The sequence below is a fragment of the Phaethon aethereus genome (genome assembly GCF_964289735.1).
Source record: "Phaethon aethereus genome assembly, chromosome: W".
NCBI classification, from domain to species: Eukaryota; Metazoa; Chordata; class Aves; order Phaethontiformes; family Phaethontidae; genus Phaethon; species Phaethon aethereus.
Genome location: NC_138581.1, coordinates 31,543,940 through 31,553,881, shown reverse-complemented (window position 1 = coordinate 31,553,881; position 9,942 = coordinate 31,543,940).

Genomic DNA, 9,942 nt, shown 5'->3' with positions numbered 1-9,942 from the left:
TGAGAAAGTATCAACAGTAACATGGACATATTTAAATCTGCCAAAAGCCATGACATGAGTAACATCCATCTGCCAGATGGCATTAGGTTCCAGGCCTCTGGGATTTGTGCCAAGGGGAACAATAGGCGTTAACTGTTGGCAATTGGGACATGCCTGAACTATATTAAGAGCTTGTGACTTTTAGTTAGAGAAAATGTTTTACGTAAAGCATCACTATTTTGATGAAAAAATTTATGTGAAGCAACGGCATGATCAAATTGTACGGTAGCAGCTACTAATGAATCAGCTCTATTATTTCCTGAAACAATAGGCCCAGGTAAATTAGAGTGTATAAAAAATGCAAAAAGTGCGACACTGCAGAATGCAGCGTGTTCATTGTGTCAACTGCAATAAGAATAACATCCATATAATGGTAAATGAGCACACCAGGGAAAGTTTCCCTAGTTGGTTGCACAGCTGCAGCAACAACTACTTGACAAATAGTGGGACTGTTCATCATTCCTTGTGGCAGAACAGTCCATTGAAATCGAGACATTGGGCCAGCATTATTAGGTTCAGGAATAGAAAAAGCAAAATATTTACAATCATCTGGATGTAATGGAATAGTAAAAAAACAATCCTTCAAATCAATAATTTGTAATTGCCAATTTTTGGGAATCAATGTTGGATTTGGCAATCCAGGTTGAGTCAGACCCATCAGTCGCATAACCGCATTGATAGCTCTTAAATCTTGTAATAATCTCCATTTACCTGATTTTACGTCCCTTTCACGTTAGTGTTAATTAGGGTAACATCAGTAGTGGTAATTACAGTTTCTCCTGCGGTTGCCAGATCCAACCCGGCACTGCCTGTTGTTGCAGGCTGTAAATCGAACACAGATTGCCATTGTTGTTCCCCACTGCGACCCGTTCTGGGGTGTGAACCCTGTTGGATTGAGGGGCGCTGGGTTTCACGCCCCGCTGCCTGTTTTCCGACAGACTGCGACCATCTGTCAAATTTAGATCGACATTGATTACTCCAATGAAAGCCCTTATGACAACGTGTACATAACTTGGTAGGCACTGTCTTAGATTGCTGTTTCTTACTACAGCATTCTTTACTCATGTGTCCTTCCTTTCCACAATTAAAACATTTTATAACAGCTTTGTTTATTGATAGTTGTTGTGCCAAAGCTTCTGCTAACATAGTGGCGCGATGATTCTCAGTCCCTACATTCTGACAAGCTTTTATATATTCACCGATGTCAGTGGCTTTACCCTTTACAAGGGTTAAAGCAGCTTGGCAATCCGCATTTGCGTTTTCAAAGGCAAGCTGAAACAATAACACTTTTGCCGCTTCTACATTTTCTATTTGTCTGGAAATGGCGGTCTGCAAATGATCTATAAAGGACACATAAGATTCTTGAGATCCTTGTCTAATAGTTGCAAATGACAAGGCCTTTTGCCCTGCTTCTGGGACCCTATGGAAGGCTAATATTGCTAATCAGGTTGCTTGTTCAAAAACATGCCGAGGTAAGGGAGCTTGCACTTGCAGTGTTAAATAATCTCCAGTACCCATTAACATATCCTGACTAATATTATTCAGTGCGGTTAAGTTTTCCATTACTTGTTCTATGACTAATTCACGATATTGCCATACAGAATGCTGAGCTGATGTAAGCACCGTTTTCATTAAAATTTTCCAATCCCATGGAGTCATAACATAAGAATTACCAATTGCCTCAACCAAACTAATTGTAAATGTGCTTTGAAGCCCGTTTTATTGGATTGACTTTTATAATTCTTTAATCATTTCATATGGAATGGCATCATGCTCAGGGGGCCTATTCAGTTTATAAATCACAGGATACGCTAATGCAGTTTCTAAGTAAGTCCCCTTCTGATAAAGCCTTTTCTCTATAACGTTGCATTACCGTCTTATGCTCTGCCTGTAAGACCTGAGGGTGGGGAGGTGGATCAAAATCTACAAGGGGGGGAGCGGTAGGTATAGATTTTTGGGGTAATGCAAAGGCACGCGTTTCTACCGCTGAAGCCGCAGCAGTCTTTACTGGTGTCAGCGGCAGGTATAAATCTGGCTCTCGCTCAGGGTCAGTGGTGCCGGGATCAAATGGATCGTCTTCACCATCTGATTCAACCTTTTATAAATATTTTCAGCTTTATCTTCTTGAGGAGCTTGTTGTATAACTTCCTCCACTGATTGTAAATTTTTTAGCACTGTAAAAATTATATGCCGCGTAACTATGGCTGCTTCTGAAACTGGCAACTGTAACGCTTTTTTTGCTTTTATTTCTTCTCCTACCTTTTCCCATATTTTGCTATCAAAAGTCCCCTCAACAGGGAACCAAGTACAACGATCTCTTATCCATAACAATAATGAGGCAATTTGCACTTTGGATAACTTATACCCTGAAGCGCGCAAAATTTGCGATAAAACACGCAAATAAAGCTTATGTTCCTGAGACACTGATTGTCCCATTACTACCGTAGTCCCGCAACTCACCCATCAATGCAGGGATTGCTGTATGTTACCATAAACGTATGATGCCGCAGTCTATTCTTGTCGTCGGACTACGGGGTTCGCTGCCGGAATGAATGTCTCACCAGCCTCACATGGGGCACCATTTGCAGCGAATGATCATGCTCAGCCTCTAGCTCTGATCAGGACTGAGTGCTTTATTTTCCTTCTGCCTTTCTATTTATAAGATACAAATACGGATCTGGACTATGCAGTAGGGCAGGATGTTCCTTGTGCATTGTTTCTCACACACACGATCACATTCACATGCCAGATGGCTTTCCTATCCGGTCTGTTTACATTCTTTCCTTGGACGGCATTCCGCTCTCGCCATTCATCAACTCCCTATGCACTTCAGGAACATCCTGCTATACTGGTCTTAGATCCGAGTTATTTATTACTCTTCTTGGATCATCCAGCATGCAGGTACTTCTTGTCCTGCTGTTCCCACACATCCCCACCAGAACTTTATAATCCTCACTAAAATCTTGCTTTATCATTCTGTTTCAGGAGTCACATGCAGTGGTGGCATGATGCAGCAGAAGTTTCCTTCTGTTATATAGCAGAGTAACTATTTACCTTGTACAGGTTTGTTATAACATGCAACAAGCTTTCATAGTTTGTTTTTTTCTTAAGTAATGCTTGACAGCGACAGTGTTCTCCTGCATTCATGCACCTTCTTAGAATCCTCAGTGGGGATTTCACTGGCTATCCCCAAGCTCTCAGAAATAGACCTGTGTCAACTCAAGCTGTGAGCACAAATAGAATCATAGAATCATAGAATATCTCAAGTTGGAAGGGACCCATAAGGATCATGGGAGTGTAAGAGAAAGTTACAAGAACTTTTACGAAGTAATGCCCTTTTTTTTGTTTCACAATGTACAAGAAGTAAATATTCTTGTCTTGTTAGTGCTATCTTGATAATGTACTTGTTTTGTTTTGCATGATGTTGTTCTGTAAAGCTTCTGTTGTGTTATATGAATGGTACACATACACACACTGGACAACTACTGACCTCACCTGCTGAAAAACATGACAGCCACTGTAAAGAATAAATGCATGCATGCAAACTTAAGTATAGAGCCTGCTCTCCTAAGGTCAGATGGACATAGTATCACAGCTGGAAACAATTTTCAAGAGCTCTTGCCTTTAGTCTCTTATTTATTATGCCTTGTAAAACACACATTGCCCCAAAGCAGATATAAACTATGCTTCCCTTGATTGTAAAGGGGCCTGTGTGTTGACAGAGTAGCATGAATGGGGCTATGTGTAAATGATTGTTACATCTTACAGTTATCAATCCTATGTAATGCAGGTACAAGGCCCTGTCTGTGTTTTCTTGAGGGATTGCAGAATTTATACTAAGAATTTGCATGTTTTTGAAAAAATGGTAGAGCCTGAAGCATGGTAGAAATAGGAGATGTGGCACAAATCACAGCAGATAGATACACTGAGATTCACAAAAGAACAGTTGCTAGGCTGTTCTTCCAATTGCTTCAAGGGGTTGCCTTATGTATAGATAGAGAGGAGGGTGATTACATTTGATGGAGACACCTAAAGAACACTATTTCCCACCTGAAAGGGGAACCACTCAGAAAGCAGATATAGGAGAGTATTACGGGTCTAGCTAGGAAACTGTTGTTTTCTTGAATGCTTATTATTTTTCTGCTAAGGTTGTTCTGCTATAAGGGAAGATTTTGAAAAGTTCCTTCTCTGTGTGATGGGAGAATATTAGTGGGGAGAGCAGCACATAGATCATGCCATGTAAAAGAAGTGAGAACATTTGCATTCTCATTAGTGTCAGAGTCCAATACTCTCTTACCAGGTTCTTTTAGATATTTCACATGAGGAGGGTTTAATGTTTCAATACTAAGTTTACTTATTTGAAGATATTTGATGTTAAATGGGATTTTGATTTAGAAAAGTGATACAGCAATATAGTGAAATCACAACACAAGCACAATATAGCAATTGCAATATACAGTTGAATCACTATACAAACATGATACAAACAGGGAAGTGATGATTGTGAAGGTAATTCTCATTACCAGACTCTAGATGCTCACCATCATGATGCTGGGCATCCCCAACCGCTGGGAAGGAATCACAGAATCACTAAGGTGGGAAAGAACCTTCAAGATCATCAATTCCAACCATTAATCCAGCGCCACTATGTTCCCTAAACCATGTCCTGAAGCACCACATTCACACGTTCTTTGAACACTTCCAGAGATGGCGACTCCATCACCTCCCTGGGCAGCCTGTTCCAATGCCTGACTACCCTCTCAGTGAAGAAATTTTTCCTAATATCCAATCTAAACCTCCCCTGGCGCAACTTGAGGCCATTTCCTCTCGTTCTATCGCTGGTCACTTGGGAGAAGAGACCAAAACCCTCGTCGCCACAACCCCCTTTCAGGTAGTTGTAGAGAGCGATAAGGCCTCCCCTCGGCCTCCTCTTCTCCAGACTAAACAACCCCAGTTCCCTCAGCCGCTCCCCATAAGACCTGTGCTTCGTTGCCCTTCTCTGGACACGCTCCAGCACCTCAACATTCTTGTTGTAGTGAGGGGCCCAAAACTGAACAAAGGGTTCAAGGTGTGGCTTCGCCAGTGCCGAGTACAGGGGCACAATCACTTCCCTCCTCCTGCTGGCCACACTATTCCTGATACAGGCCAGGATGCTGTTGGCCTTCTTGGCCACCTGGGCACACTGCCGGCTCATGTTCAGCCGGCTGTCAACCAGCACCCCCAGGTCCTTTTCTGCCGGGCAGCTCTCCAGCCACTCCTCCCCAAGCCTGTAGCATTGCATGGGGTTGTTGTGGCCAAAGTGCAGGACCCGGCACTTGGCCTTATTAAACCTCATACAGTTGACCTCTGCCCATCGATCCAGCCTGTCCAGATCCCTCTGCAGAGCCTTCCTGCCCTCCAGCAGATCAACACTCCCACCCAACTTGGTGTCATCTGCAAACTTACTGAGGGAGCACTCGATCCCCTCATCCAGATCATCTATAAAGATATTGAACAAGACCGGCCCCAGAACCGAGCCCTGGGGAACACCACTTGTGACCGGCCGCCAGCCGGATTTAACGCCATTCACCACAACTCTCTGGGCTCGGCCATCCAGCCAGTTCCTCACCCAGCGAAGAGTAAACCCGTCCAAGCCACGAGCCGCCAGTTTCTCCAGGAGAATGCTGTGGGAGACACTGTCAAAGGCTTTACTAAAGTCCAGGTAGACAACATCCACAGTCTTTCCCTCATCCACTAGGCGGGTCACCTGGTCATAGAAGGAGATCAGGTTGGTCAAGCAGGACCTGCCTTTCATGAACCCATGCTGGCTGGGCCTGAACCCTTGGTTGTCCTGCACACGCCCTGTGAGCACTCTCAACACCAACCGCTCCATGATCTTCCCCGGTACAGAGGTCAGGCTGACAGGCCTGTAGTTCCCAGGATCCTCCCTCCAGCCCTTCTTGTAGATGGGCGTCACATTGGCAAGCCTCCAGTCTTCTGGGACCTCCCCTGTTAACCAGGACTGCTGATAAATGATGGAGAGTGGCTTGGCAAGCTCCTCCGCCAGCTCTCTCAGTACTCTTGGGTGGATCCCATCAGGCCCCATAGACTTGTGGGTGTCCAGGTGGTTTAACAGGTCCTTAACTGCTTCCTCCTGGATTATGGGCGGGTTATTGTGCTCTCCATCCCCATCTTCCAGTTCAGGGGGCTGAATACCCTGCGGATACCTGGACTGGCTATTAAAGACTGAGGCAAAGAAGGCATTAAGTACCTCAGCCTTTTCCTCGTCCTTGGAGACAATGTTTCCCGCCATATCCAGTAGGGGATGGAGATATTTGTAGAAGCCTTTTTTGTTATCCTTTACGACTGTGGCCAGACTGAGCTCTAGCTGGGATTTTGCCTTTCTAATTTTGTCCCTGCTTGACCTAATGAGATCCTTGTACTCTTCGTGAGTTGCCTGCCCCTTCTTCCAGAGGTGATAAACTCTCCTTTTTCTCCTGAGTCCCAGCAAAATCTCCCTGATCAGCCAGGCCGGTCGCCTTCCCCGTCAGCTCTTCTTACGGCACATGGGGACTGCCTGCTCCTGCGCCTTTAAGATTTCCTTCCTGAAGACTGTCCAGCCTTCCTGGACCCCTTTGTCCTTCAGGACTGTCTCCCAAGGGACTCTCTCAACCAGTGACCTGAACAGGCCAAAGTCTGCCCTCCGGAAGTCCATGGTAGCAGCTTTGCTGACCCCTCTCCTTACTTCACTCACAACTGAGAATTCTATCATGTCATGGTCGCTAAGCCCAAGACAGCCTCCAACCACCACATCTCTCACCAGTCCTTCTCTGTTCGTAAACAGCAGGTCCAGCAAGGTGCCTCCCCTGGTGGGCTCACTCACCAGCTGTGTCAGGAAGTTATCCTCCACACACTCCAGAAACCTCCCAGATTGTTTCCTCTCTGCCGTGTTATACTTCCAGCAGATGTCCGGTAGGTTGAAGTCCCCTACAAGAACAAGGGCCAGCGAATGCGAGAGCTCCGCCAGTCGCTTATAGAATGTCTCATCTGTCTCTTCATCCTGGTTGGGTGGTCTATAACAGACTCCCAGCAGGATATCTGCCTCATTGGCCTTCCCCCTCATCCTTACCCATAAGCACTCTACTTGGTCTTCACAATCATTGATTTCCATGCAATCAAAACACTCCCTAACCTACAGAGCCACCCCACTGCCTCTCTTTCCTTGCCCATCCCTTCGGAAGAGCTTATAGCCATCCATTGCAGCACTCCAGTCATGAGAAGCATCCCACCATGTTTCTGTGATGGCAACTACATCATAGCTGTCCCACTGCACAATGGCTTCCAGCTCCTCCTGTGTGGTGCCCATGCTGCGTACATTGGTGTAGATGCACCTGAGCTGGGCTATCGATTTCAACGCTGGCACGCCACTCCTACGCTCAACTCTAGTGAGCCTGGTTTTATCCCCTCTCTCCTTCAAATCTAGTTTAAAGCCCTCTCAATGAGGCCTGCCAGTTCATAAGCAAGAATCCTTTTGCCCCTTGGAGACAGTTGCACTCCATCTGCTGCGAGCAGGCCCAGTGCCATGTAAACCGCCCCATGGTCAAAAAACCCAAAATTCTGCCGACGGCACCAGCCCCTGACCCATGTGTTGATCAGGTGTGCTTTCCTGTTCCTTTCAGTGTTCTTCCCTGTCACTGAAGGGATTGATGAAAACACTACCTGTGCTCCCCCTCCATTGACCAGTCGCCCCAGTGCTCTCAAGTCCTTTTTGACTGCCTTTGGGCTTCTTAGTGCAACCTCGTCGTTGCCAACCTGCATGACCAACAGTGGGTAGTAATCAGTGGGCCGAACCAGACCAGGGAGTTTCCTGGTGACATCTCTCACCCAGGCCCCAGGGAGGCAGCAGACTTCCCTGTCAGTTGGGTCTGGTCGACATATTGGGCCCTCTGTACCCCTCAGAAGGGAGTCGCCTATGACAATTACCCTCCTTTTTTTCTTAACACAGGATGTCTTGATGCATGGGCCTGGCACCCTAGGCACCCCCTTGGATGGACCTTCGTCAGGGTCCTCATGTTCCTGTCCCTCATGTTCCCGAGCCCCATACCTGTTGTGTAAGGGCAGCTGGGACGGTGAGGGAGGCCAGGAGGGGATTCGCCAACCTCTCCGAGCAGGGACCTGCTTCCATTCTCCCTCATCTCTTAGGTTCCCTCCTTCTGCCCAGCAGCAAGAGGACAGGGCATCCCCTGCTGCTTGTGGAGCCTCCACCAGCTGCCCCTGCTTCAGGGATGGCAGGGTGCAGCTCCACCAATCTCTCTCTCACACTCCCTAATGCTCCTCAGCCTCTCCACTTCTTCTTTCAGCTCTGCCACCAGGCTGAGCAGGTCGCTCACCTGGTCGCGCCGCATACAGGTGGTGTCTCCGCTGGTCTCTGGTACAACCGACAGGCTCAGGCACTCTTTGCAGCTGGATACTTGGACAGCCGCGTGCTTGAGTGGGAGCTCTGTCTGTGTCGCCACATTCTTTCTGGCCACGGTTTTCAGCCGAGTGGCAACCATGGCTGAGCCTCCTCTGGGAGGACGATGGCCACTTGTCAGAGAACCTCTAGTGTCGGGGGGGGAACTGTGCCTTCCCTGCGCGCCTTCCCTGCGCGAACTGACGCGCTACGTCCTGTTTGCCCGCCCTATTCGTCCGCACTCCGGGTCGGTCGCCCTCCCTGGGGCTGCTCTTGTAGGCGAGGGGCTTTGGCCGCCGCTGCTCTAGGCTCCGCCCACGCTGAGTCAGAGCTGCCGCTCGTCAGGAACCCGCTCCGCCGGCCTGGGGGGGAAGCTGGGGCACCCTCTCTCTCCCTGTGCTTCCGCCTTCGTGGTTTGGCCGCTTCAGGAAGGGTCCCCCGGCGCGATCCTTCACTCCGGAGCTCTTTGCCTCGGTGGCTTCGCCACAATACATTCAATTCAACCACAATACATGGGTTGAAGCCAGCTCAAGCCCGTTGCTCTCTTCAAAGTTCATTTTGTTGGGTGTTCAATTTCTATACTCTATGTTGGGCTGAGATACATATACCCATGTTGGTCTGTCTGGCTTAGTAAGATAATACTTTCTATTGATTATTTTAGGAAGGCCATTTATATAACCACTTGACCCGCTCAGCTGATACAGCCATTTATCTACAACAAAGGCCACCCTCCAGTCCCCTTAGTGTTGAGATAAGTTCAGCTTCATCTAAGATAGCTGTGGTTACTTCCTACATTATTTTCTGAGCTTCATGAGCACATCATCCTTGTCTATCTTCTCTGAGCTTTCTTCCGTCATAGAGGTTCATTGATTGGTCACATTCATGTCCTGGAATATTTCAGGGCAGGCACAAGTCTGTTGGCAGCAATAGATTAGGAAATGGTTCTCAGATCTGTAATTGCTTGTACTTGCAGCTAATCCCAGACTCTTAAAAATTACATTCATACAATCAGGGAAGATAAATGATCAATGCAATTAGTCCCCACTTACTACTCCTCAGGCACTGGGTGAGACAGTCTGTGCTGAGCTAAGGTCCAGCTAGCTGTCGCATTCTGGTTTTGAGTGTATTATTTCAAATGTATGATCCTTCAAGTCTATAAAGAGCTATGGATGTTGGATCAGGGCCAGCTCTGACTACACTTCTACAGAGGGTGGCCACAAAGAGCTAACCAGGATAGTGCAATGAATGACATACAGAACTGATGAGCTCTAAGACTGTTTTGGCCCATATGTGCTTGTCTGTGCTGTAGGGCAACTAGCTCGTAAAAGGTGCTTATATGCAGTTAAACCTAAAGCAGTCCATAGCTGTGCAAAGGAGTATGAATTGATTCCAGGAGTTAGCCTTAGCATGCCATAGGCAGGCAAAAGATAGCAGAGCCCCTACACATAGCTGTAAGTGTTTCAACTGTATTG